Below are 24,205 nucleotides of genomic sequence, written 5' to 3' on the forward strand. Positions count from 1 at the left end.
TAATCAAATCGGAGAAAGCTATGGTGAATAACACCATGCTGAAACCACCAAACAGTTACCGTTACCTTTTTATTGGTAAGCTTTGCTTTAGGACACTGTTGCGGTGTTTGATCTGGGGTCAGCCCAGGGCCGGACTTAAACTTAATGCCGCTCCCTGGGCACCGGAAAAAAATCCGCCCCAATACTGGAATTTTACCTAAATTTATAGGTTATATATTTTATTTTTCTAAATTAAGGTAACTAATTTATTACAGAAACTTTATCTTATGTTATATATTTCAAAAACATAAATAAATATTTGTTTTTTTGTAACAATTATAAATTTTGCACTAAGGGTGACTCATAATGATATTACATAAAAAAAACTAATTAAATTTCTTTAATTCCAGAAAACGGAAAAATCGATTATTATTTGAAATGTTCAAGGAAATAAATTGATTAAATCATTTTGATTATTATTTTTTACCAAAAGTGCCAGAATTATAATTCACAAATAATGGATGAATTGAATTTGTTGAATTATCAATTAAATAGAAAATTATTAATCAGTAGAATTAATTAATTATATTGAGCAATCTTGATAAGACTAAAAAAAATTTTGATATCTCTTTCAATTCAATGTCATTTACGTGGTTTGTTCTTCAACTCAAAATTTCCATTATGAAAAAATCGCACGGTGCGTTCATTAGCAGTCACCTCTCCAAACGCAACATTGATATTGCAGCGTTAGTTCCGTGTTGGAATGACTGGAATTGAATTTTCGAAGTATCCATCTTTCCTAGCTTTCTTAGTTTCTAAGCTAAATAAAAAAGACAACTGAAAGTCAATAATCGAATGTTGCACATTTTTTAAAAGAAGAAAGAACCTCGTACCATTTGAAAAAAAATTCAGTCAAAAATCTCAAACCATGAAACGAAATGAAAGTTTCACCAGGACAGGTGGGGCAGCAAAGGCTCAGCCAGGAGAGGTGGGATTTGCTAACAGCTGCCTCCGAAGGAGACCTAACAACTTCAGAGTAGCTGCTTTTCGAATGAATCTACTACCGGATGAGAATCGCGACCCGCCCCCTGATCACGTAAAAATTTGCGACAGCCACAATTTTGCAGATGTTGTGCAGACGCGTCGCGACCGATCGCAAAACGTCAAATTATTTCGTATCACGTACCGCGATTGTTCGCTTACCGCTTACTGCAGTTTTCTGTCATACAACTAGCGCCAGTCGCAATCGGGTAGCAATAATTGGCACTAAAAAGCCACATTACTTTTTTTTTTTTGCTGAACAAACCGGCAAATGAATTTATAAAAGCGCGTTACATATAAACATTTCAAAATGTTTAAGTGGAATTCACGTTTGAAACACCAAGTGAGAACTGCTAATTCTGTTCTTTTCGATGAAGCGTTACTAAAAATAAGTGATCTAATAATAATTTTTGCTTTATTTTGAATAATAGCTATAAAAATGTAATTGTGTCATGTCAAACACTGATAACATTTTTTTTTGTAATCGTTTGATAATTTGTAATCAGATAGTTGTTTACGTTACGAACCTATTTTAAAAAAGAATGGATCAAAATTATAGCCTAATTTATTAATTTCATTAACAATTAAGTAAGTACATAAGCTCACAACCCATCTAGTGTTAAGTGGTATAGACCTTACAACGTGAATGCCGCCCCCACCTTTAGAAACGAGGTCTGAGTTTCAACTGTATACCAAAACGGCTGCCCCATTCTTCAAATTGCAACGCATTACTGCTTCGCGGTAGAAATGGGCGGAATGGTGGTCTTGCGGGTTAATCAAACGCCCTACCACCAACGATTTCTTAAAGAATATTTGCTAATTTGATTTTAAATAAAAGATGAATGAATCCTTAATCATGGAAGTCTTCCATGTATATATGTCAAATACGTGTTTTATTGGATTTATTGATATCTGCCTGGGGGATTCTAACACTAGTTCAGTCGCATCTTTATTAGAAAGTCGGCCGTCTCTACTACACCGCTTAGGCCACGACGATTTCAAATTAAATAGTAAATTCTAGAATAAATGAATTAGTTTTATGGTTTTATCAATAATAACGTGTACAACAGATCCATCTTACGCCGACATGAGGCCGACAACGCTAGAACAACCAGTCGATGATATTCTAGGCGAGATGCTGCTATTCTTTATCAAGTAATAGATAGTGGATTTGTTTGACTTGGCAAGAGTAGGCTTTGATTTGAATACCAGAAATATAGTGCAGTCTTTCACAGCTTGAAGGGAAATAAAAGCTGTGCAGACTATTCAAAATAATGTTCACCCAAGGTCATGGGCAATATGACGTGAATAGGAAACTGCATGTCAGACATTAACTTAATGTTCTATATTATTTTTAAACAAATGAATCTAATAATTTAAGACAATAAATAAATATTTATTTTTATAATTAGCCCAGTTTTTCGTCGACGAAGCCATCTTAAGAGAAGCTTCATTGCAAATATCAGGCCGATATTTAGTAAGTTATTTTTATTCATTAACCAGGTACTCTTTGCACTCACTCACTGCAGTAAGAATGTTAATCAATCATTATATTATCTAGACTATAGCGGACAACAAACAAGAGTAGACACATCGTGAGCTGTAGTTGTAGAAAGAGGAGAAAATGGAAACTAAGGCGAACCACTGGCTCATGCAGCTTTCATTTCAGCATTTCATTTCAGAGCAGCAGAATTGACCATTAACGGCAAAAACCTTGTTTAAAATAATAAGTTCAAATTTGTTTTAATTTTAGCTGAGTCCGTAATAGTTTATATTACCATAAAAACGAAATAGCGCTTGTTACAATAGTCAAGCAAATCCAAATATATACGTTTTACTTTAGGCTGGTACTACAGTAAATTTTATGACACTAATGAGTATATTTTACGCTAATAAAACTACTCTCAACTTAGCATTTCAAAATGACTATTTATTTTTTTATTGCTAAGATGGGTGGACGAGCTTACAGCCCACCTGGTGTTAAGTGGTTACTGGAGCCCATAGCCATCTACAACGTAAATGTGCCACCCACCTTGAGATATAAGTTCTAAGGTCTCAGTATAGTTACAACGGCTGCTCTACCCTTCAAAACGAAACGCATTACAGCTTCACGGTAGAAATAGGCGGAGTGGTGGTACCTACGCATGCGGACTCAGAAGTGGTCCTACCACCAGTAGAATACCAGTATTTAGCTTCATTGTATATTTTGTACTCACAGTATTTGGCATGTTCTGCTTCTAGTCTATAGGGTTATAGAGCTATCACCTTGCTATCATCCTACTTACCTCGGCCCCAAGTTCAGTTATGTTTCTTTGAAGTTATCGGCAGTCGATATTATATTTCAATTGTGGCTTCAATTTCATGCGGCAAGAATTTGGACATGTATTACAAACAAACTACGATTTCCTAATTTAAGAATTATTATTCAAATAAAACAAAATTACACAAAAATAATAATTATCAAACTTATCTAACGGCCGTCTGGTGTAGTGGTAAGTGACATGGTCGCTACACAAAGGGGTCGCGGGTTCGAATGCCGCCAAGGGAAGATATTTGTATGATAAATATAAATGTCTTTTCCAGGGTTATGGATGTATATTAAATATATGTATGTGTATAATAAAAATCCTACATTTATTTCCGTTATCTGGTACCTGTAACACAATTCTTTACGTACTTATCACGGGACCAGTTAAATATTTATATTTATATTATTATTATTATCACAATGAACAAAAATCAGTGGTGGTTGATCTGCATTTTGTCTAAATTATGAATTATGTTTTTCATTTTGTAAGTAATATTCATGTAAGTATCCAACAAAATCTAGAAGAATTATGAATTACTAGTCGATTTGTTATTCATTCTATTCTATTATTTAAAACAGCAGTATATACAATAATATATATAACAACACAACATAGAAACGGGGTTAACATAAAGATAAAATGATACAGAACAAATTGAGCACAACAGATTAAAAAATTTTCTTAATAAAACACCCTCACAATTTTGCTTTCAAATACTTATGAATCCATCCTTTACTATAAACACAAAAAAGTTAAGGAAATATGTATATTTCCACTAAGCACAATTAAAAAATTATAGGCAGAAATAATTAGGCTATTCTTGCCCTCTCAGTTCACATAATTAAGAAGAGCAGTTTTAAAAATATCTACATAAAATTACTAGAATACAGAGGTTGGACTAAATTTAATGTCTGTTCTCCACAATCCAATTGAACCACCGTTGAATATTGACATGGTGCTATGTGCTGTGTTTCCTCTTCTCTCCCAAAAAATACAATGTTATGAATTTGATAAGAAACATCAATTTCAGCATCTTCGTCAGAGAGTTGGGGCACTGGAAACCCATGTGTGTTTGCCATGTTATGCAATACAAGCTAACAATTATGGTCTTGGCCATCATATGATGATCATAATGCAGTACTCTATGTACCAACAAGCATCTCCAACTGGCTTTCAATACTCACAATGGTCAACAGTGTTCCTGGTATGACAATAAACATTACTATAGTACTATATATTAACGGCTTTCCCAGTTTTAAATATACCTTTAGATTGAGTATTATTTTGTAGTCAGGTTACTGAGACAGAGCTCATGATGTTTTACTTGCCTAAAAACCAAACTTTTTTACTATTATGGTGCAGGTCCTGCATAGGCATATTCAGTTGTGATAAGCCAGACAAATGTATCATGAAATGTTGCATCAATACTTAAAATGGATCACTATCACAGATCTGAAAAATTTAATTCTTTAGATAAGTACTATCAAATGTTTGTTATTGTGAATGATAGGCTTCAGAAAAATACTTACTATTTGCACATTCTTGAAATGATAATGCTTGCAGTTCTAAAACCTTTCTTCATATACAGAAGATCTGATAAGTGCAAATGAGTGCCATCTATAGATCCCGAAACCCCAGGAAAGCCAAATTTATTGTAAAACCTATAATGAAAAGAAATTTATTTACTATTATATTATGTTTTCAATCACAAAATTATTATTGTTCAAATATTTATATACTATAAAAATAAGACAAATTTTAAATTAAAAAAAAATTATGTAGGAAAGATTAATGGTGGCCTGAAGGCCTTTCCAGTTTCACCAGGAATTGATATTTCTCAGAACTCTGTTTAAAATATAGCTATATATAGCTAAATATAGCTATAGTTATAAAGCTTCAAGAATATAACTGATATATATGATTGACTCGTGGAAATTGTAAAATCAGTGGAACTCTGGTGCTCTATACTATAAGATAATTATTTAACTTACCCATTTATAATAACTTGTGACCCATTGTACGGTTTGCAGAAACTTTAAAAGTTTCAATAAAACTGGAAGATTGTTTAATGCCATAGCCACTTCCCTAATGGCATTGAATTTACTACAGTTTAACTCAAAATGCAAAAAGCTCATTCCCACAGGTTTCTGGTATGAAATTTTGCAATGCTGTTAACACCTGTATAAACAAGTTATTTAAAACATTTAGTTAAGAATAAATCTGAAATCAAAAAAACAATGCTACTTTTGAAGACAAGATTTTGTGAATCTTTTATTTTCTTCATTATTTACACATATTAAAATGTTAAATTGAATATATATAAATACCTTGCATTTTGCTTTCTATTCTTGTTCGTCTTGATGATCTAGGTTATTAACAGCTTTAATTCAGAGCACAATTGTAAATATTGATGTTTCGAAATTCTGTAATGTGTTCTGAACAAACTTTCCGATAGATTAAGGGGTCAGGCTTGATCACGAAGACAGCGTCGCAAACGCACTGATTCGTATGTATCCGACCTAATTTCCTTAGACTCCAAAGCCCCATTTATTATTTGAGCTCTGTCCATAGTACATACCTAGAAGAAATATTAATTTGTAAAAAATTAACTTTATAACCTCAACATTATTAATGTACTTAAATTGCCCAGCGTGGTATTTAATGTTAATACTATGGAAAACACAAACACAAATAAAGATCTAAACCAATTACACTTACCTAAATCAAGTTAAAATAATTTAATTTTACAAATTTTACACTTGCAGATAGTTAGCAACAATTCAGCACCAGATACAAAAGGTGTCGCAAATTTGACAAACGAAATTGCTAATTATCTGCTGTTGTGTGGCAGACAAAAGCATCCGTAATACCGACTTTAAGCCAGTTGTTGTTAGTTGTATGGAAAAGAATGCACTAAAGTTTCACAAATCGCTCTGTAGAGGCAGCACTAGTGATGGTCCGCGATCTGCTTTTTTGTTGTAAGTCCGTAATACGAAATGGACAGTTGACAGCAATATTTGCACAATATTTGTCTTCTGCTAATTGTCTGCGAAATACGTGATACAGCTGCGGGGTCCCTAAGCCTGCTCAGTGTTAGAGCTGAAGGCGTCTAATGCAAAGGTTATTGGATCTGATGGATCCGTAAGGACGTTATTAATCTGTATTCCACAAGAGCATTCCCATTTGTACCTCTTATTAGTAGGTGCACACACTTGAATTTTTGTTTTTTTAAACGTAGTGATTTTAATTATTTGTTTGCTCTATGATACCTTCCGCGAGGCCAACGATTGCAGCAGATGGAGAACAATTGTACAAGAGAGATTGATGCAGTGGGGGAGTCACAACCCTCTGTAATGAGAAGAACGACGCAAAGAGGAGGAGAAATTATTTGTTTATTGAATGACCTAGTTCAGACCGAAGTCAAATCAAAGTCAAGTACTTTTACTTAAAAGTGGAATTTACGGCTTAATTTGAACGTGTTTTTCTGGTCCTTCTTAAAATCCTTTTTTAAAGTTACCCAGTAGATTGTATGGATGCACGGACTGGCGCCGCGACGTTAAGATTAGACATGATACCATGTATATTACAAATACACACGTTCAAACCCATACTTTTTAAAACAGGGGGTTTTTGGTGGAAGCTCGTGGCGTGTTTGAAGTATTTTTTTACTTGGTAAAATTAATTTTTTTTTAAACTTTAAGTAAAGAATGATGGTGTTGTTGAAATAATGGTAATGTATGTGACAGTGCATAATTATGTTGAACTATAGTAAATTTAACTTCATTTATTTGCGTTTCTATTTGTTTTTTTTGGCCACAAGAAATGGTTTTGAATCTTCTAATCAAAAAAGGGAGTATCCTTTACTTTCCTTTTGCCTATTCAATTCAACAAAACAAAACAGTATAAGATGGCGGACGTCTGAATGACGTATGTGTTGTGTGTTTATGAAATAGTATTTTATCAATTTTATGCCAGATTTGTTATGAAGTGGGGAAATTTTTATCGCTGAATCGCCTTATCTAATTTGTGTCATATCGGTAAGTCATTATTTAAAAATAATTTTGTCTAGAAATTGATAAGTCTCGTGGTTCTCGTAGTTGATTTGCAAGCTGTAGGCGGGACGGACGAGACATCCTCATTAAAAAATGTAAAACCATTCATTAAATGAAAGATAAACACACGGGATAAACACTTGAAGTAAAATTCAATTGTAATAATATTATTTATGGGATATTTAGCTAAATCATTAAAGGCATACACATTATAGATTTTTTTGCAAATTGTTGTTTTGCGTAGTCTCGTTATAAAAATGGTTTAATTGTTGATTTTTTGTCACAATAACAGTATCGGGCTCAATATTTATTTACGTTAATTTAAATGCTGAGAGTATTGGATATTCCTTCCTTCTTGTTATATTAGAATAAAACATGAAAAGAATTTTCCTACTCATTTTATCTAAGACAAGAACAAATGTATGGCTTTTTGTTCTCTTAGATCTCTCTTTAGTTGTTCATAATCAAACATATCAAAATATCAAATATACAAATGAACCAAAAATTCCCAATTTTATGCAATAAGCGTTTATCATGTATTATGATACACTGTGGGGATCAGAAATTGATTCCAAAATACTGGAGCATAGGTAATAGTCCTACAAGGATATATAATGGTCGGCCTAAAATTTTTCTTCCTCTAAGTTTCTCATCTCTGGATGGAATACCTAAAACTGCCTCATATAAATTAGTAATAAGACATCCATAACTAATTTTAAATAAGTGATACAAATATTTTGTAAGTATTAAAAAAGATGTATTTCTAAGAGGTTCATATTCTTAACAGCATCCAATCTTAAAACTTATGATATGTGTATAAAACATACTATGTTTGTAAGAATCATACTATTCACCACTTCGTCTACAAAACTTTTAAGGTATGTAATGTAATCATTGGCAGTTTCTGGATTGTTTCTATTTACCAAATTATTAGGAATCTAAAAATTTAATAGTATCTGATTGATTCCATTTTATAACAATAGTCTTGGCTATCAACCCACTACCTCTGTCTATAAATACATTGGTAAAATTTGTATCACAGAAATCGAAATTATAATATTGTGTATAAATATTTGTTCCAAATAAAAAGGACAGAAAAAGATTCATATTATCGAAATCTGAATAATGAAAGGGATATATACATACAAAAGTATGTGATATAACCGGAATTAGTGTCTGTTAGATCACTAGGACATCAGAGACTGATGTGCTGAACATAGTATTGTACTAATTTTCGGCTACTAAAAATTGGTTGAAACTTTGTATATTGAAATTGAATTTAGAAATTGATAATAATTTTTTTCAATAGCTACTTACAAGAAATAACAACAACTCAAAATTTTTTTACATGTTTGCATGATTTAGTGAATGAAGAAACTGATAATTGATTGTGATTGCAATACGTAGTGTAAGCTACGTAAAAATAAACAGCATTTCTTCATGCAGGTATTTCTAATTACAATAATTTAAGAAAGCTTAAGCTGTAGCGATTTTTAAGTGGGAATCTTTTATTTGAATCCTTCACTTATAGTTGTTTGTTGTTTTTTGAGATTTTGTTGTTTGAGATTCATTTATTCTAATGAAAATTAAAACGAAACACAAAAAATTGATACAAAACAAATTGAGACAAATATTTTTAACAAATATTTCTGCTACTAACAAAATAATAAACATTTTTATAGCTCAGGATTCCTTTCTATCATTAAAATACGCATCGAAGCACATGCATGTTTACATACAAAAATATTTTTTTCAAAAGATCCAAACAAAAAAGATATTTATCATATCTATCACATGTCAGGAAACACAAGGAGGCAATAGGAAAAATGAATAATTTTCCATGAATATTCCTTCCTTTTCATGTAAACAAAGCGAAATGAATTTTTTCACCAGAGAAATAATTAACTGGTTCCTTCTTCCTTATATTACAAATGAAATTGTCGTTAGGTCGAATTGGCCACTTTGATCTCAAATATCTGAGGGTTGGTTAAGAATTCGAAATTCAAATTTATTTCAAACTTAGGTTTGTTAATACATTTAGTTAGGTTTGGCTTGGTATAAACTTAGTGTTACTTAGGTGTATTTCCATTTTGAATTTTTAGTGATTCATTTATTTTTGCGTCGTTTGAGTTTTCTTTGATATTGTTCCGTTCATAATATAAATAACTTAAAATAATCGCACTATTTACGAAAAGGAGTTTCACTGTGGCACCAACGCTGCAAAAACAGCTCTAAAGAATAATTATATATGTATATGGGGAAGTTATTGTCAAATGGGTTTTATGGGAAGACTCAAGGTCACCCAATGGAGAGGGCTATGCTCCGAGTTTCCCAACGAGATCAAATCCGAAATGAGGAGATTCGCAGGAAAACCATGATAACCAACATAGCCCAAAGTGGTTCTTGAGTGGCGACCGCGTACCGGAAGACATAGCGTGGGTAGGCCTCCCATAAGATGGACCGACGACCTATTGAGGTTCCCGGGCATCCGCTGGATGCGGGCAGCGCAGAACCGATCTTCGTGGCGAGGCTTGGGGGACGCCTATGTCCAGAAATGGACGTCTGTCGAATGGTCAAAGAAAATACAGTACGTTTTGGGTTTCAAGAATTTTATTCTGGAAATGTTTACCTATAGAACAAACTGTTGCAGACCAGTTGACAATGTTGAATTAAAAGTTATGGTGGAAACGACATTGCAGCGTTAGTCATAAGCTTTGGCGTGAGCCATAAAACAATTTTGATTTAGGTACTTAAAAAAAATTGGAAATGTAAAAAAAATACAAAAAACTAGTAGTAGCACTGTATGAATTGACCGAAGCACACTCATAGGCGTCTAGTTACTTAACTCGCCCATCACAATAACTGAAACATCTGAATTACTGAAGGCTATTTCCATTCAGAAACCACAAGAATTTACGAGGTCATCCCTTTAAACTAAATCGAGGTAAATTCCAAAAATAGCTTTTCTGTCTGTCTATCTAAGTTGTGACTGCGTGGAAGTAGGTTGCGAAAAAGTTATGGCCTCAATATTGAACTTCTAGAACAGACTAGACCAACTTGTGATTTGTGAGCTTTGAAACTCATGTATCGTGGAAACCTGCATGTAAAATAGGAATAGTAGAACGTAGTCAAGAAATCATTGTATTCAATTATTACCTCGATTAGGTCACTGTTGTGGACACAGTCGAATCGCTCGATACAAGTACATTTGGCGTTTTATCTTTTAGGCTACGTACGACGACTTATAAATAATAATGAGCATTTTAAATAATAACAAACAACATATTTTCCGTCTACCTATTTAATTGCTTTTATTAGTGGATGTATTTTTTTTATTGCTGAGATGAATGGACGAGCTCACAGCCCACCTGGTGTTAAGTGGTTACTGGAGCCCATAGACATCTACAACGTAAATGCGCCACCTACCTTGAGATATAAGTTCTAAGATCTCAGTATAGTTACAATACATTTAAACTTTGAAATTTATTCCATTTCATACTGTATACCTTATCTTTGCGTTTTATTTTAAAAATTCAATTGCAAATTTTTGCATTTTTAGATTTCTAATGAGAGGTAGTGTAATAGCTTAGCGGTGCTCCTAGTCATGTTCGTACTGATGAGCGTCAATGACTATACATCATCATACTCTTTTAAACAAATAACACTACAAGTTGGTAAATAAACAAATTTTTTCCTGTATTTTTTCATTAAAATTTATTGAACTTTATAATTACATAGTAATCTAATTATTGAACTTAAAAATATACACGCATTTACTATTTCGCCCTTCAGTCAGTTCTATTGAAATTAAATTATAAATGGAATCATTAAATAAATACAACCACCGCAACGTCCGCAGCTAAATATAGAGAGGACATCAGAGCGCAGATGTTGTACCTAATTCTGACTCATCCTTGCTGTCCGCCATTGATCACGGATAAACTCGGTGACCATCACCTTGTCGAATCAAAGTCAATTACATATAAAAAACAACTAAGTATCTATATTACGTTAGTAGCCCAGACGTCAGCGTATACATACGTATTGTTATGGTTGATCGTGACTGATGAATACAAATTTACACATATCGCTGTTCAAAACATATACGATGTCAAAAGATTATCTTACCGACAATAATTGTGGATAATATAGTAAGCCAATTAAAGCGTGTCCATCTCTTGTGAGTCATTGTTAATGCCGATGTCGACGTGCAAGTACTGATAAAGAACGCCAAACTTAAGAGATCAGTGACCCCGTCTCGCTTGCAATATCATGAACAATATCTGGCCTGTTAATATGTGACAGTAAGCTATGTATGAAGTCTGAAAGGGAACTTTTATGTCTAGCGATCGAAAAAACACAAACAAAAACCCTTAAACTAATAGCTATCTGTATATTTAGGAAAAAATATAATACAAACTAAATTCGGTAATAATATATGAATTAAATCTTTAAAAAAAAGTCATCGTAAAACTATGATACAGTATTATAATCTACTAGCCGTACTCGCCCGCTTCGCTGGGCATTTAAAATTAACATTATTATTTATTGTCATTATTATTAGCGAGTACAACACTCATATAGATATTAGCCTATCCATTAAGTACATGTATTTTCTACATGGATACCAAGTTCCATGTCAATCGGATGCATGGTTCAGTAGTTTAACGGAACGTCCGTAAAAAGCACTGTAGATTTAAAAACTAGTATAGATTACGTAATTTAGAAAATATATAATTTACCACCATTTGGCAAAAAAAATATTTTTCTTTAATTGAGACGTCCGGTGCATTCGTGTTGAGCGATGCATCGGTGTTCGAATCTCAGGCGGGTACCAATTTTTCTAATGAAATACGTACTCGACAAATGTTCACGATTGACTTCCACGGTGAAGGAATAACATCGTGTAATAAAAATCAAAACCCGCAAAATGATAATTTGCGTAATTACTGGTGGTAGGACCTCTTGTGAGTCCGCGCGGGTGGGTACCACCACCCTGCCTATTTCGGCCGTGAAGCAGTAATGCGTTTCGGTTTGAAGGGTGGGGCAGCCGTTGTAACTATACTGAGACCCTTAGAACTTATATCTCAAGGTGGGTGGCGCATTTACGTTGTAGATGTCTATGGGCTCCAGTAACCACTTAACACCAGGTGGGCTGTGAGCTCGCCCACCCATCTAAGCAATAAAAAAATCTTCGATCAATAATACTACTAGATTCGCGATTAGCGCTTCAAAAGCGGCCCGAAAAATAAGACCACAAATAAATTTGTGGTCTTATTTCAAATTAGTATGGTCCAATCATAGCCAACACTAAGACGTCAAAACGCTGCACTGCGCGTTCAAAAACTGACTAAAAAACCACCGTAACACCAAGGTTTTGGAAGGAATATCTTTTTTTGGTAAATTTATATTATTAAGTGTTTTTCATAAAATAATAAACACAATTATATTGTAAATAAAACACAATTTACGAATATTGTAATTGTTTGGCCAATGTTTGCAACAAGGCACCAACTATTGTAACAAACATCACCTATTCTTGGACAGGGAATGCATAGAGTAGTTTTGTTATTTTATAATGTTATTTTTGTTTGTAGATTTCCTAGTAGCCCCTTGTCGCTGTGCACAATGGATATATATTGTCGCGAAAGAAAGAGGAGAAGAAATATAGAACTCTTATAAAAATTCTAGAATTGTTCAATGGTGGTGGCAAATCAATGCAAAAAAGTATTAAAAAAACTTTATATGTATGTGTAAATATTTTAAGCGTATATGCTGAAAAGGATTTGTTTTCTGGGGGAAACGAACACAGCCATAAAATAAGCCTAAATTAAACTGATTATGGAAAAATTCATTGATATAAGATTACATTATATTTGTAAAAAAGAAACCACTCATATAAAAATGACTTCTAAAAGACAGCTTTATAACAAACTGAATCTGTTTAAAGGTAATTAAACCTACATTATTGTTTTAATTACTTCTGTATAAAGAATACGTGGAAAACATGTTTCGTGTTTCCTTTCATATTTTTTTACTTTATTCAATTTTATTTTTTATCACCTATTTGTTGTAATAGCGGCAATGTAAAATATTATCTACTACTTTTTTGAATCGGTCTAAAATAGTTGCGACCATACAAAACAAACCTAAAACAAATATGTATATTCTGCAACTCTATGTCTTTCAATACTTACTGTGTTCTGAGCATTGAAATGTAATACCAAGAACTACATCTAGTTCCACAATACAATAAGCACGAAATTTTAAACAAATATTTTTAACCTTATAAATTAGGCTTTAAGTATCATTTTAGAATAAATGTTTTTGTACTGATGACTTTTTATGTTCAAGTGACATTTTAAATTTATTCCATAATATTCTTTTTCTGACGAAAGGACCTAAATACATATATTTTGCAATGGCAATTAAACTTTATGTTTAAGTATTAAGGTTTATAATAAACTGAAGTCGTTAACATTATTAAACTTTTTTCTAAGAAATGAAGATGTTTTCGTGTCTGCAAACGTGGCCACTGGAGCGTCTTATTTTTGTTCCTGATCCGTAATCTAGTACTATTATTGATCGAAGAAAAAAATAAAAAATTAGCAATGCAATTATGTACTTAAAGCAGTTGAAAATTACTTTTTTATTCCTCAGACGGATGTGGGTCATACACAAAAAGGGTAAAAAAAGTGTTATAGCAATGTATCATCTAAAAGAGGAAATTTATGAATATTTGAAAGCATTTAAATCGTAAAGGTACTATATTACTACTCATTTTAATCGTATCTTGTAAAATATTACATTTCATAAATTCATTTTGATGGCGTTAAACTTCAAAAAATCTCTTCCTGTGGACTGTTACAAGACGAAGGTATAATGTTTGAGCCATGTTTAAAAATAGTTAAAGTACCCTATCTATTAAAATTATTTATTTGTAACACAAACAATATAATAAAGATGATAATATTGAGAATAAAACAAATATATCGTTACTATCTGTATACAATAAATCCAATAAACTTATGGTTACATGAAATGGAGTCTTTTCTGTGGACGCGATAAAACGACACCAAATTTTTATTTATTCGACCGCATTAAGCTTGTGTTTTTAACTGTTGGCATCACTAAATAGTGGCCATTCCGGCATTTGATATTTTGTTGTTTCGATTCCAGTGCGAGTGAAAGTATATTTTTTATTCCAAAACACACATAAACGTAAAAGATCAAGTGTTCTTTCCTGTTCCAATTATAGAGATGTAAATATTATCTATAATTTTTTTTATTTATTATTTTTATATGAGCATTTAGTACAAGTAAATGAAAAGCATGTTACTTGATTTCTAACCTCAAAGTTAACTTCTTTGCGCAAGAGTTTTTATAAAACATCTTTTCTGTGGACATCTTTCATGTGGTCACGATGTCCACTGAAAAGACTATGTCCACAAAAAAGGTGTAAGAAACATACCTTAGTTGGTCTAAGTAGAGAAGAACTAAAAGAATAGTCGAACCGAGGGCCTACTCCTTTTTTAAAGTTGGCTAGAAAGAGGCTTGATTTTGGCAACATTTTATTCGCAATAAAAAAAATATAAATCTAATCAATGTAAATAATGTAAATATTTTTTTTTATTTCTATTGATTTCGTTCAGGGGGTTCAACCCTTGGGTCGTGTGTTGGTCCATATCTTGCTTCGTTTTAGTTCATGCTTTTTTTCGTATTGCATTTTTTTTAAAGTAAATATGTCACGAGAAAGCTGATCTAAAATTCAACTCTAAGAAGAAGAAAAAAAACAAAGACGTCAACAAAAGAAGTTGAGCATGAGACGCACACGTGCTAAGCTGAGCGGAGTAGAAATTGAAGAGATAAGAAAACAAGACAAAGAAAGATACAAGAAAAAGAAAGCTGAAGGTCTGTCTAATTAAAATTATAAAAGTCTACACTCCCAGGCAGCAAAGGAACATAGGAAGGCTTGGAGAGAAAAAGCGAAAATAAGACGTGAAAAGAAAAACAGCAAAAAGCTAAGGCTACTGATTTGATTAGTAACACTTCATCTTCAAGTTCATCTTATTTGGCAAGATCTCGTGTTAGTGTAGGTAATGTTATTAGAGCTCGTAACTTGCGACGACTTAAAGCAGAGAATAAGTATTTAAGAATAAAAATTTCAAACATGGATTCAGGCTTAGTTAGATATCGTTTGCAATTATCAAGATTAAACAGAAAACAGAAAAACAAATCGTCAGTTAGAGCAACGTATAGACAGAAAAAAGAAAATAGTGAAGAAATACAGCTGATATGCATTGTTTTCATTATCGTCTATGTCAAATAAATTTGCAAATGAAGACATTGAATTCGTTTCGGGCCTCACATGTTCTAGATTCTGGGTCAAATACTCCTGAAATAGACTATTTATCTGTACCTAATTCTCCTTTTATACCAGTAACACCCAACGCATCTACGCTATCAATATCACCTGATTTCTCAGACAGGTTTACTCCAGATTATGATATTATATATGATCGAGAACCACGTAAACCTATTAAGCGGGCACTGCGTATATTATATTCTGATAGTGAGTCCGATTGCTCCATAAGTTTTTCATCAAAAAAATGATGGCCATCAACTCCTTTACAATATTCAGACAATTCTGATAGTTCTCTGGAAATATTTTGAAATAATTAAAGTCCTTAAATTTCATTACATTGCATATTCAAATTCATTAGCTATCTAAAGAATTATATACGAGTAATATACCATGGCTGTAAAATTATTATAATTCGATATTTGTTTTGTTTCATAAGTCCACCGAAGGGATTTTCCTTTCTGTAGACATTATTGTTTTATTTTTTATTTTCCAATTAATGTGATTATGTTGACATTTTATTTGCGTTTCGGTATTCGTTTATACCAGTGGCTACATGTGTTTGATTATGTTGTCTTAATATATTTTAGCTTACGCTGCATCATAGCTTTTCATCTCTCTTGTAGACCAAATGGTCTCTTCTGTGGTCCGCAAAAATATAGAAATTGCTATTATGCCAAAAATAAGGCATATTGATCTCGGTTACAGTGATTAAAATATTGATGATCAATAGTTAAATAATAAATAGTTTGTTTCGCACTGATTCTGAGATATTTTTTTTGCTGCATTTTTTTGTGCTCTATTTGTGTATGACCCATGTACGAGCTCACTGTCTACCTATTATCAAGTATTTATCCGAGCTCACAATGTGAATGTCGCCGCTTTTCTTGAGAATGAGGTCTAAATCTGCATTGTATTGTAAGTGTAGCGACTGTTCCACTGTTCAAACCGAAGCGCGGTACTGATTCGTGGCACATATAGGCTGGGTGATGGTACCTACCCACGCGGTCTCTCAAGGCATGAGCAACTACGCAAATAATTGCGGGTTTGGTTTAAATACTATAATGCCATTCCTTCATCCATTCGTTAACATACGCCAAGTACTAATTACGTTATATTAATTACGTCAAATTGTTCTAAAACAGTAGAAGAAACGAAACAAGCAATAAAATGTAACATTTACTGCTAGAAATGTACAGTCATAAAAAGCTAAATATTAATAATAATTACACGCACATCTGTCAACACGTCGTAAAACAATCGTGTTGAGACATTCAATATAATAATGTACTTAAAATGTTGCCATATTAAGTGTTTTTTTACTTATTTATCGTTTATGATATTGCGAAAACACAGTTTCCCCGTGCTACTGCAATCATTACGTGCACACGAGTGTCAAATACTGAAGTATGTGTATTCTACAGGCAACAACTATCGATTACTTCATTAAACAATTGAAATACAAAATTTCAGACATCTATTATATTAATACGTGAAGCAAAAACTTTATATCCCTTTTTACGAATATTGCGCGGACGGAGGAGTATGAAATTTTCCACACTTATAGAGAATATAGAGAAGAAGTGCACAATGCTAATATTTTTTTTAAATAATGCATAATAGATACATTAAATCAATAAAGAAAACATTACACACACTACATACCATGTATTTGACGCACACACGCATGCATACTATTTATTGTCAAACTTTTGTTGTTGACGTCTGTTGTCAAATTGAGATTTCGTTTCTTTGTTATAATATTACGTTTGTCTTTGTTAATATTTTTTATAGAGTAGCCTTGGCGAAATTTGTGATTATAGAAGTATAAAATACAATCATATTAGTGTACAAACTTACAATTCCAATTAATTATAGTCGAATTTCGACTACTACGGGACCTCTAGTACATACAAAATCGCGATTTCCGATGACAGGAAAGAACATAACAATTTAGAAAAAAGAGAAAAACAGCGGCTTATGTCGAGTCTCGAAGCTCTGCGCAGTAGGCCACAAACGCGTTGCACTCACACCAGTAATTTATTCATAAACTATTAATCATTTATGTGACCAAATTTTTGATTCGTTATGTCAACTCGGTGTTGGTCAAACTGTGATGAATGACATCATCGAGGCACACGCAAAACCATATTAGACGCACGTAACACTCAAACAAAAAGATAGACATAACATCGCACTCGTACATAACTTCTCAACTACTTGTTAACAATGTAAACTAAATGTTCTCTGGACAGTGAAACTAAAATTGAGTTCCACAATAATATATTGAGCTAGTTTGAATTACAAAAGACCGATATGGCACACTCGTGGGCTAACGTTAAATATGGGACTTTAAAAAAAAAGTTATAGTAATTGAAGACATGAGCGGATCTTCAACCCCTTCGGGTTAAGTACTATGTATTCTTTAAATTTTTGAGTTTCTACATAGAATGAAGGTGCTCTGTGCCTGTAAACAATATTAGACCTTAAAACTCCGGATTTAACTGCTATTTTTAGAAATTGAATGCGATAAAGGAGTTATGTACGAATAAAAAGTACAAGTAAGAAAAGCTTGTTGCTTGTTTTCTTAAATTTAACAAATTGTATCATATCACCTTCATCCACTCATGTCTGCCATTGTTAAATGACTGAACTGACTGAACACTTAAGCTACACACAAACCTCATACGTCTACGTTTAAAGTCTATAATGATATATCGTCTTTTCGCATTAAAACTGTATAGTCTCAAAACTGACTAATTTTACAGGAGAGTGTTTTAAGTTAAGGATTTAACATATTGTGATATTTTTAATATTATCATCTTTGCAACATTTATGTTTTTATTTTTTACCAGTTACATTATCTGTCTTTTAAAGTAAGATAAAATTATGTGTTAATTTTGTTAATAGTAGTAAAAACATAGGAATTAAAAAAAAAAATACTACGCTCTTTTGACAGTATTTATGAGAAACATACTGGTGATACCAAATGATTCCACATATGTATTAACTCAATTTCGAATACTTTTGGAGATTTTTCAATTTTAATGCGAATAGACGATATTTGGATAGGAAAGTTGAATGCCAACAGAAGTTAGGTATCCATTGTTGGTGTCTGCCTGTTCGTTTGAATTGAGGTCGTTTTGATGACAACGCCGAAACTCGGTTACGGAGCAATGCGCTCGCGAACACTACCGTATGCGCCGGATTCCTCTCACGCTCCAGTTGCCACAAATACCACTAATTGTATTGCATTTGCCACTACACGGTTGTGGAATCGTATAATTTTACACATTGTGCTTCTCGCTGCATTCGCTTTAATAAAACCCGTGACGACAACAATTAATTTCTCCAATACGTCATCTGGTGGTAGGACCTCTTGTGAGTCCGCACGGGTAGGTACCACCACCCCGCCTATTTCTGCCGTGAAACAGTAATGCGTTTCGGTTTCAAGGGTGGGGTAGTCGTTGTAACAATACTGAGACCTTAGAACTTATATCTCAAGGTGCGTGGCGCATTTACGTTGTAGATGTCTATGGGCTCCAGTAACCACTTAACACCAGGTGGGCTGTGAGCTCGTCCACTCATCTAAGCAATAAAATAGATACATATTTGCTATTTCAGGTGTCCATAGAGATGTTTTTAAATGTTCGTCAAATACGGAATTATTTGTTATAGCGGCCCGCCCTGGCTTCGCTTCGGAAGTAGCGCACGCGATGTAAAGAATTTTAGCTAAATTTTTTTACCCATTGGGTTACATTATTGGATTTTCAGTAAGGATCCCTAATTTTTTGGAAAATATAATAAATATAGCCTATGTCATCCGGGGATAGCGTAGCTTTCCAACAGTGATAGAATTTTTTAAATCCGTTCAGTAGTTTCGGAGCCAATTCAATACAAACAAACAAATCTTTCCTTTTTATAATATTAGTATAGATTAAATTCTAAAAATCTTGAATTAGACTACATCGCAATGTTCTAAACACAATGTACATATATTATGTACTTTTGATATTAAAGCGGTTTTCTATTCTGCTTTGCGCCGTAACTTAAGAATCGCAACAATCGTACTAGGAAATCGATACCTGTTTCATAGTCTCCTTAAGCATTTTTTACGTAATTAAGTCAGGGTTTCCTTATTATGATAACTATTAAATTAGATCCATAATTTTGTATATTGTTCATCAACACTTTCAAAAAACTCTTAATTGATACGGTCATTACATTATAACACTTTCACTTTAGTTGAAAGAATAACCGTAATAAGAAAAAAATATTTTAAAAAGTAAGAGAAGTAAACTGTTTTCACCTAGTCTTTCAGAATAACGTGTTTAATTTTTTTAATGAGCGTAAAATTAAAACATTCTAATAATCCGTATGCTGTTTAATGCCGCCTAAATTTTCACTGGACTTAATATGGCTTTCTTGAAATTAAAGTTCCCAAAAGATAAAAAAAAAGTTGATGTCTATGGCCCCACCATGGAACCACTTAACACCCGCTGAACCGTGAGCTCCTTCACCAGTCTAAAAAACAAAAAGAACATTCGATTGCACATGATATAAAGTCGTTCTGACTTTATTAGATGTCATCTTTAGGTATGATTCCTAAACCTGACCTAGAGTGATAAAAATTAATCGTAAAAATGTAATGATTAACGTATAAACTATGAACTCGTTGCCACGCTACAGCAAAAACTCCCGCATTAGTAAACACTACCTTTGTACTTGTATAATAATCAGAATGTATAATATTAAGTGATTTTAACAATTAAGAATTATCAATTCTTAAGTAATTACTTAGGTATGTTTTAATTTTTGTTATCATAACTAGTGATGATCGGAGATTGAATTACTAACCTACTGAATGAAACCAACCTTACGATTACGCAATTAAACCGAATGGCGTAGTTTAAAATTGTAAATGATTTTTCGTTCTATTCCCAATAAGGAAATTCACTAGTAGGTGGATAGAATAATGAGCCATCGCCGCTCCAACTGGGTCCGACCGCCGATAGTTTGTGAGTGGCCTCCGCGATATCCACACGGTTGTTTTTCATTCAAGCGCGCTCTTCGTGGTACTCATATTCGTACTCTTCAGTGTTGACTATAGCACACTTGTTACGATGTAAATAAACAAAAAAAAAACCGTGCCCCCGCCTCTGACTCACAGTCCGAAGTTTTAAGTATGTAAACAAGATTGTGTTGTGGAATATATTATTGTAGTTTGTGGAAAATAATTATACTTGTGATACGCCGATAATACTGGGTGAAGCTTCAGTTAACGTTTGTTTTTCATGTAAAGGATGCCGATTTGCCAATACAAGGTCGTATTTGGATTCGTTCAGTAAGTACATCAGTCTTAGACAATAAAGAACAATAATGTAAAATAATAATATACTTGTATAGTTATTTAATTTATTTAGAGACTATTTATTATATTAATCAAGATTTTTATTGAATTACACCATTTAATTATTTTATTCGTATGAATATCGACCTTGTGACTCAGGCTAACTAGTACCTTTACCAGGCTAGAATTTTTCCAAAACTAAACGTCAAACTTCAATATTATCAAGTAAAGTTTATTTAATAAACATCTCAGGAACACTATATGAATATAATCGATTTAAACACGTGGTAACCTAATAGCTAATGTTTTACGACTTGGTTGAGTCACGTTGCAATAAATATGGGGTGCGACCACTATTCTCGTGCTGCAAACTATATTACGCAGACTAGTTGTGAAACGTAACTCGCCAAATAGACCCCAGACATGAAAACGTCCACAGGAAAAGGCGAATCATTCAAAAAGTCATAAAGGGTTCCGTCATAAGGGGTTCTATGATGTTGATTGCTGGTATTTTTATGCTTATAGAAGTACAAAAACTGGATTTCATTATATACACTTAACAGAAGTATAGGATCGTATTATGAGTAAAAGAAAAATTCAACATATACATAATACTCGTAATGTTTCCAGTGAAACATGGAATTTCCGTTTGTAAAGACCTTGCCTAAAGGAAGGAAGCAATTTCACTAGTAATAAACTTCGTAACAAGACTAAATATTGCATTGACTTCGTTGGATGTTTTCTAAAACTTCACATTTCTTAGAAATTATTTCTTAGAATATCCTAGAAAACTCACAGAAAAACAGCAACGTAAACTACACTTATTTTACGTTGTCGTGGGAGTTACGAATGTTTTTGGAGTCTTACGAGAAATAAATCTGAACAAGCTAGTTTATATATATATACGACATTAGCATTATTTTGTTTTTAAGATTAGAAGAAGATTATTATTAATAATTCGAAGAAGATTATTAAGTTTTTGTGATTTTAAAACGTACCTACAGTGAATAAAATTCTAGTAGTGGAAATATCTAATAAGAAATAAAATCTATTTACTCTCTTTAATCAGGAATAAAAGCTTAACAATAAAATAATAAGAGTGAACGACAACATTATAAAAATAAATTTTATTTTATTGCCCACCTCAAGGCCCACGCGTGATGTTACGCGGTTACCGGAACCCATAGAACGTCAAAACAGTGACCCGCTTTGAGACATAAGCTTAAATCTCAATTTAGTCAATCGCAAAATGGTAGGTGCCAATCTTCTAATAACAACAGAAATAACAGCTGAAAAGACTTCAAATAGGCGAACGTCATATAAAATCTGGCTTATCTATATATTAATACGTGAAGTAAAAACTTTGTACCCCTTTTTACGAAAATTGCGCGAACGGAGTAGTATGAAATTTCTCACACTTACAGAGAACATAGAGAAGAAGTGCAGAACTCTATTTTTTTTTTTAATTGTGCATTAAAAATACATTAAATCAATAAAGAAAACATTACACACACTACTATGTATTTGACACAACACATACGTATATATTATACTCTTAGTGTATTGTCAATCGTGAAACTTTTGTTATTCTTTAGAGTCTGTGGTCAAATTGAGAATAGATTAATATTGTTTGTCTTTAATATTATTTATTTATAGTGTAGTTTTGGCGAAATCTGTATTATTATAGAAGTATAATAGTGCTTGACAATAGAACCTTAATAATGTTTAAACTTTTAATTTCAATTAATTATAGTCGAATTTCGACTACCAGGGGATCACTAGTTAAAATAATTAACCAACAAAGGAGGATGATTGACACGTTATTCTAACATTTTATCAATGTAGAACAACTTTGACGGGGTGATGAAAAATGTTGTTGTTTAGTGAACACGCCGATCGCGGTCTCGGCGGGATCCGATGAAAGTGAAACGTGCACATGGTCCCGTGGTCGTTCAACTCGGCACGCGCCGCTGTCTGTTCGAGAGCCGATCCATCTCTCATTGGTCTTATTGCATTGTGGCTATGATTTCTTCAACCCCGCTACGACCTCATGTTTAACTAACGGCTTCTAGAAAACCACAATACTTATCCGTGAAAGTGCGGGAAATCTTGCATAGTGTATAAATATGGAAATGTGTTAATGTAGAGATGACAAATGTTGTTTTCTTTAATAGATGGCATTCTTGTAATTTTTTTGTACTTGGACCTAGTATTGTAGAACTAAGTAAGTTTCATGTCATAACCAAATCTCCATAATATTGTTTAGTCGTCTTGTATTTTTCCGCTTGCAACCGCAAACAGTTGCAATACATCTATAATTGTAATGGAATTGTTTATGTAAATACATTTGGCCTACAACGTACTGCAATATCTATGTATCCTGTTATCACGTCGCCTAATTTGATGAGACGTTTTATGCAAGAATGCTGTTTGTACTTATGACTTGGAATGTTCACGCAATTAAATTGAAGAAAAAAACTTCGTTTAGATCCATAAGATATGCACGTTTAGCTTCTGTGTTACGGAATGAGAATGTTTAATTAATCCACTTAAAATTAGAAAGTACGTTTAGACGTTTAAAAGGTTCGTAACAGACATAGATGTGGCTGCATGATACTCACGCAGGGTATAATCACGATGCCTCCAATGAACACTACTCTAACTCAAAATTTTGAAATTTTCGTTTTTCACGCAAATAGCTTCATTATTTTAAAAGTATTACAAATCATTATTGATGGGGTTCGAAGCAAGAGTAAATCAGCTATAGTTACACAAAATAAAACCGTAAATATATCTGCAATAATAAAGATTTTACCAACTTTTTTCGTTTAAACGCTCCTCCTGTAAACCTACGAATTTTGAGTTAGCGTAGTGTTCATTGGAGGCATCGATCATGACATTACTACGCCTAGCAATGTGGGTGGTAATAAGAACAAACATTCAAATGGTGTTTGCATTGGAATTACAATAGTCGTAAATTTTATTATGTGTTCGACCCTGAGTCTTCGTTATTGCTTATGATCTTATAGATCTTAAAAAACCTGTATGCGACGAAGGTACCTAAACAGTGTATGTTATTGGATTATGCAATATTGTCCGTCACGCTGACCGC

The 24,205-nt window shown here is 33.0% G+C and overlaps 1 protein-coding gene and 2 long non-coding RNA genes across 7 annotated transcripts in view; 2 read left to right on the forward strand and 1 right to left on the reverse strand.

Annotated features, from left to right (window-relative positions):
* The first annotated feature begins 635 nt into the window (after nucleotides 1–635).
* Nucleotides 636–2,943, forward strand: LOC134200863 (uncharacterized). Its single transcript, XR_009975954.1, has 2 exons — nucleotides 636–2,497; nucleotides 2,582–2,943. It is a non-coding gene; the product is annotated as an uncharacterized LOC134200863 (long non-coding RNA).
* A 479-nt stretch (nucleotides 2,944–3,422) lies between these two features.
* LOC134200861 (uncharacterized) lies at nucleotides 3,423–6,412 on the reverse strand. Its single transcript, XR_009975952.1, has 5 exons — nucleotides 6,048–6,412; nucleotides 5,657–5,907; nucleotides 5,321–5,507; nucleotides 4,859–4,990; nucleotides 3,423–4,781 (listed from the first exon to the last, which is right to left on the reverse strand). It is a non-coding gene; the product is annotated as an uncharacterized LOC134200861 (long non-coding RNA).
* A 794-nt stretch (nucleotides 6,413–7,206) lies between these two features.
* Nucleotides 7,207–24,205, forward strand: part of LOC101739746 (tyrosine-protein kinase CSK) — a 42,518-nt gene continuing 25,519 nt past the window's right edge. For 4 of the 5 annotated variants that reach the window (XM_004929616.5, XM_012693349.4, XM_062674724.1 and 1 more), the window contains exon 1: nucleotides 7,207–7,366. The gene's annotated coding sequence lies outside the window, so the exon portion shown is untranslated. Of the gene's footprint in view, nucleotides 7,367–20,711; nucleotides 21,088–24,205 lie in introns of those variants that run through there. The other variant, XM_012693350.4, reaches the window with a different exon arrangement.

The sequence above is a fragment of the Bombyx mori genome, chromosome 21 (assembly GCF_030269925.1).
Source record: "Bombyx mori chromosome 21, ASM3026992v2".
NCBI lineage: Eukaryota > Metazoa > Arthropoda > Insecta > Lepidoptera > Bombycidae > Bombyx > Bombyx mori.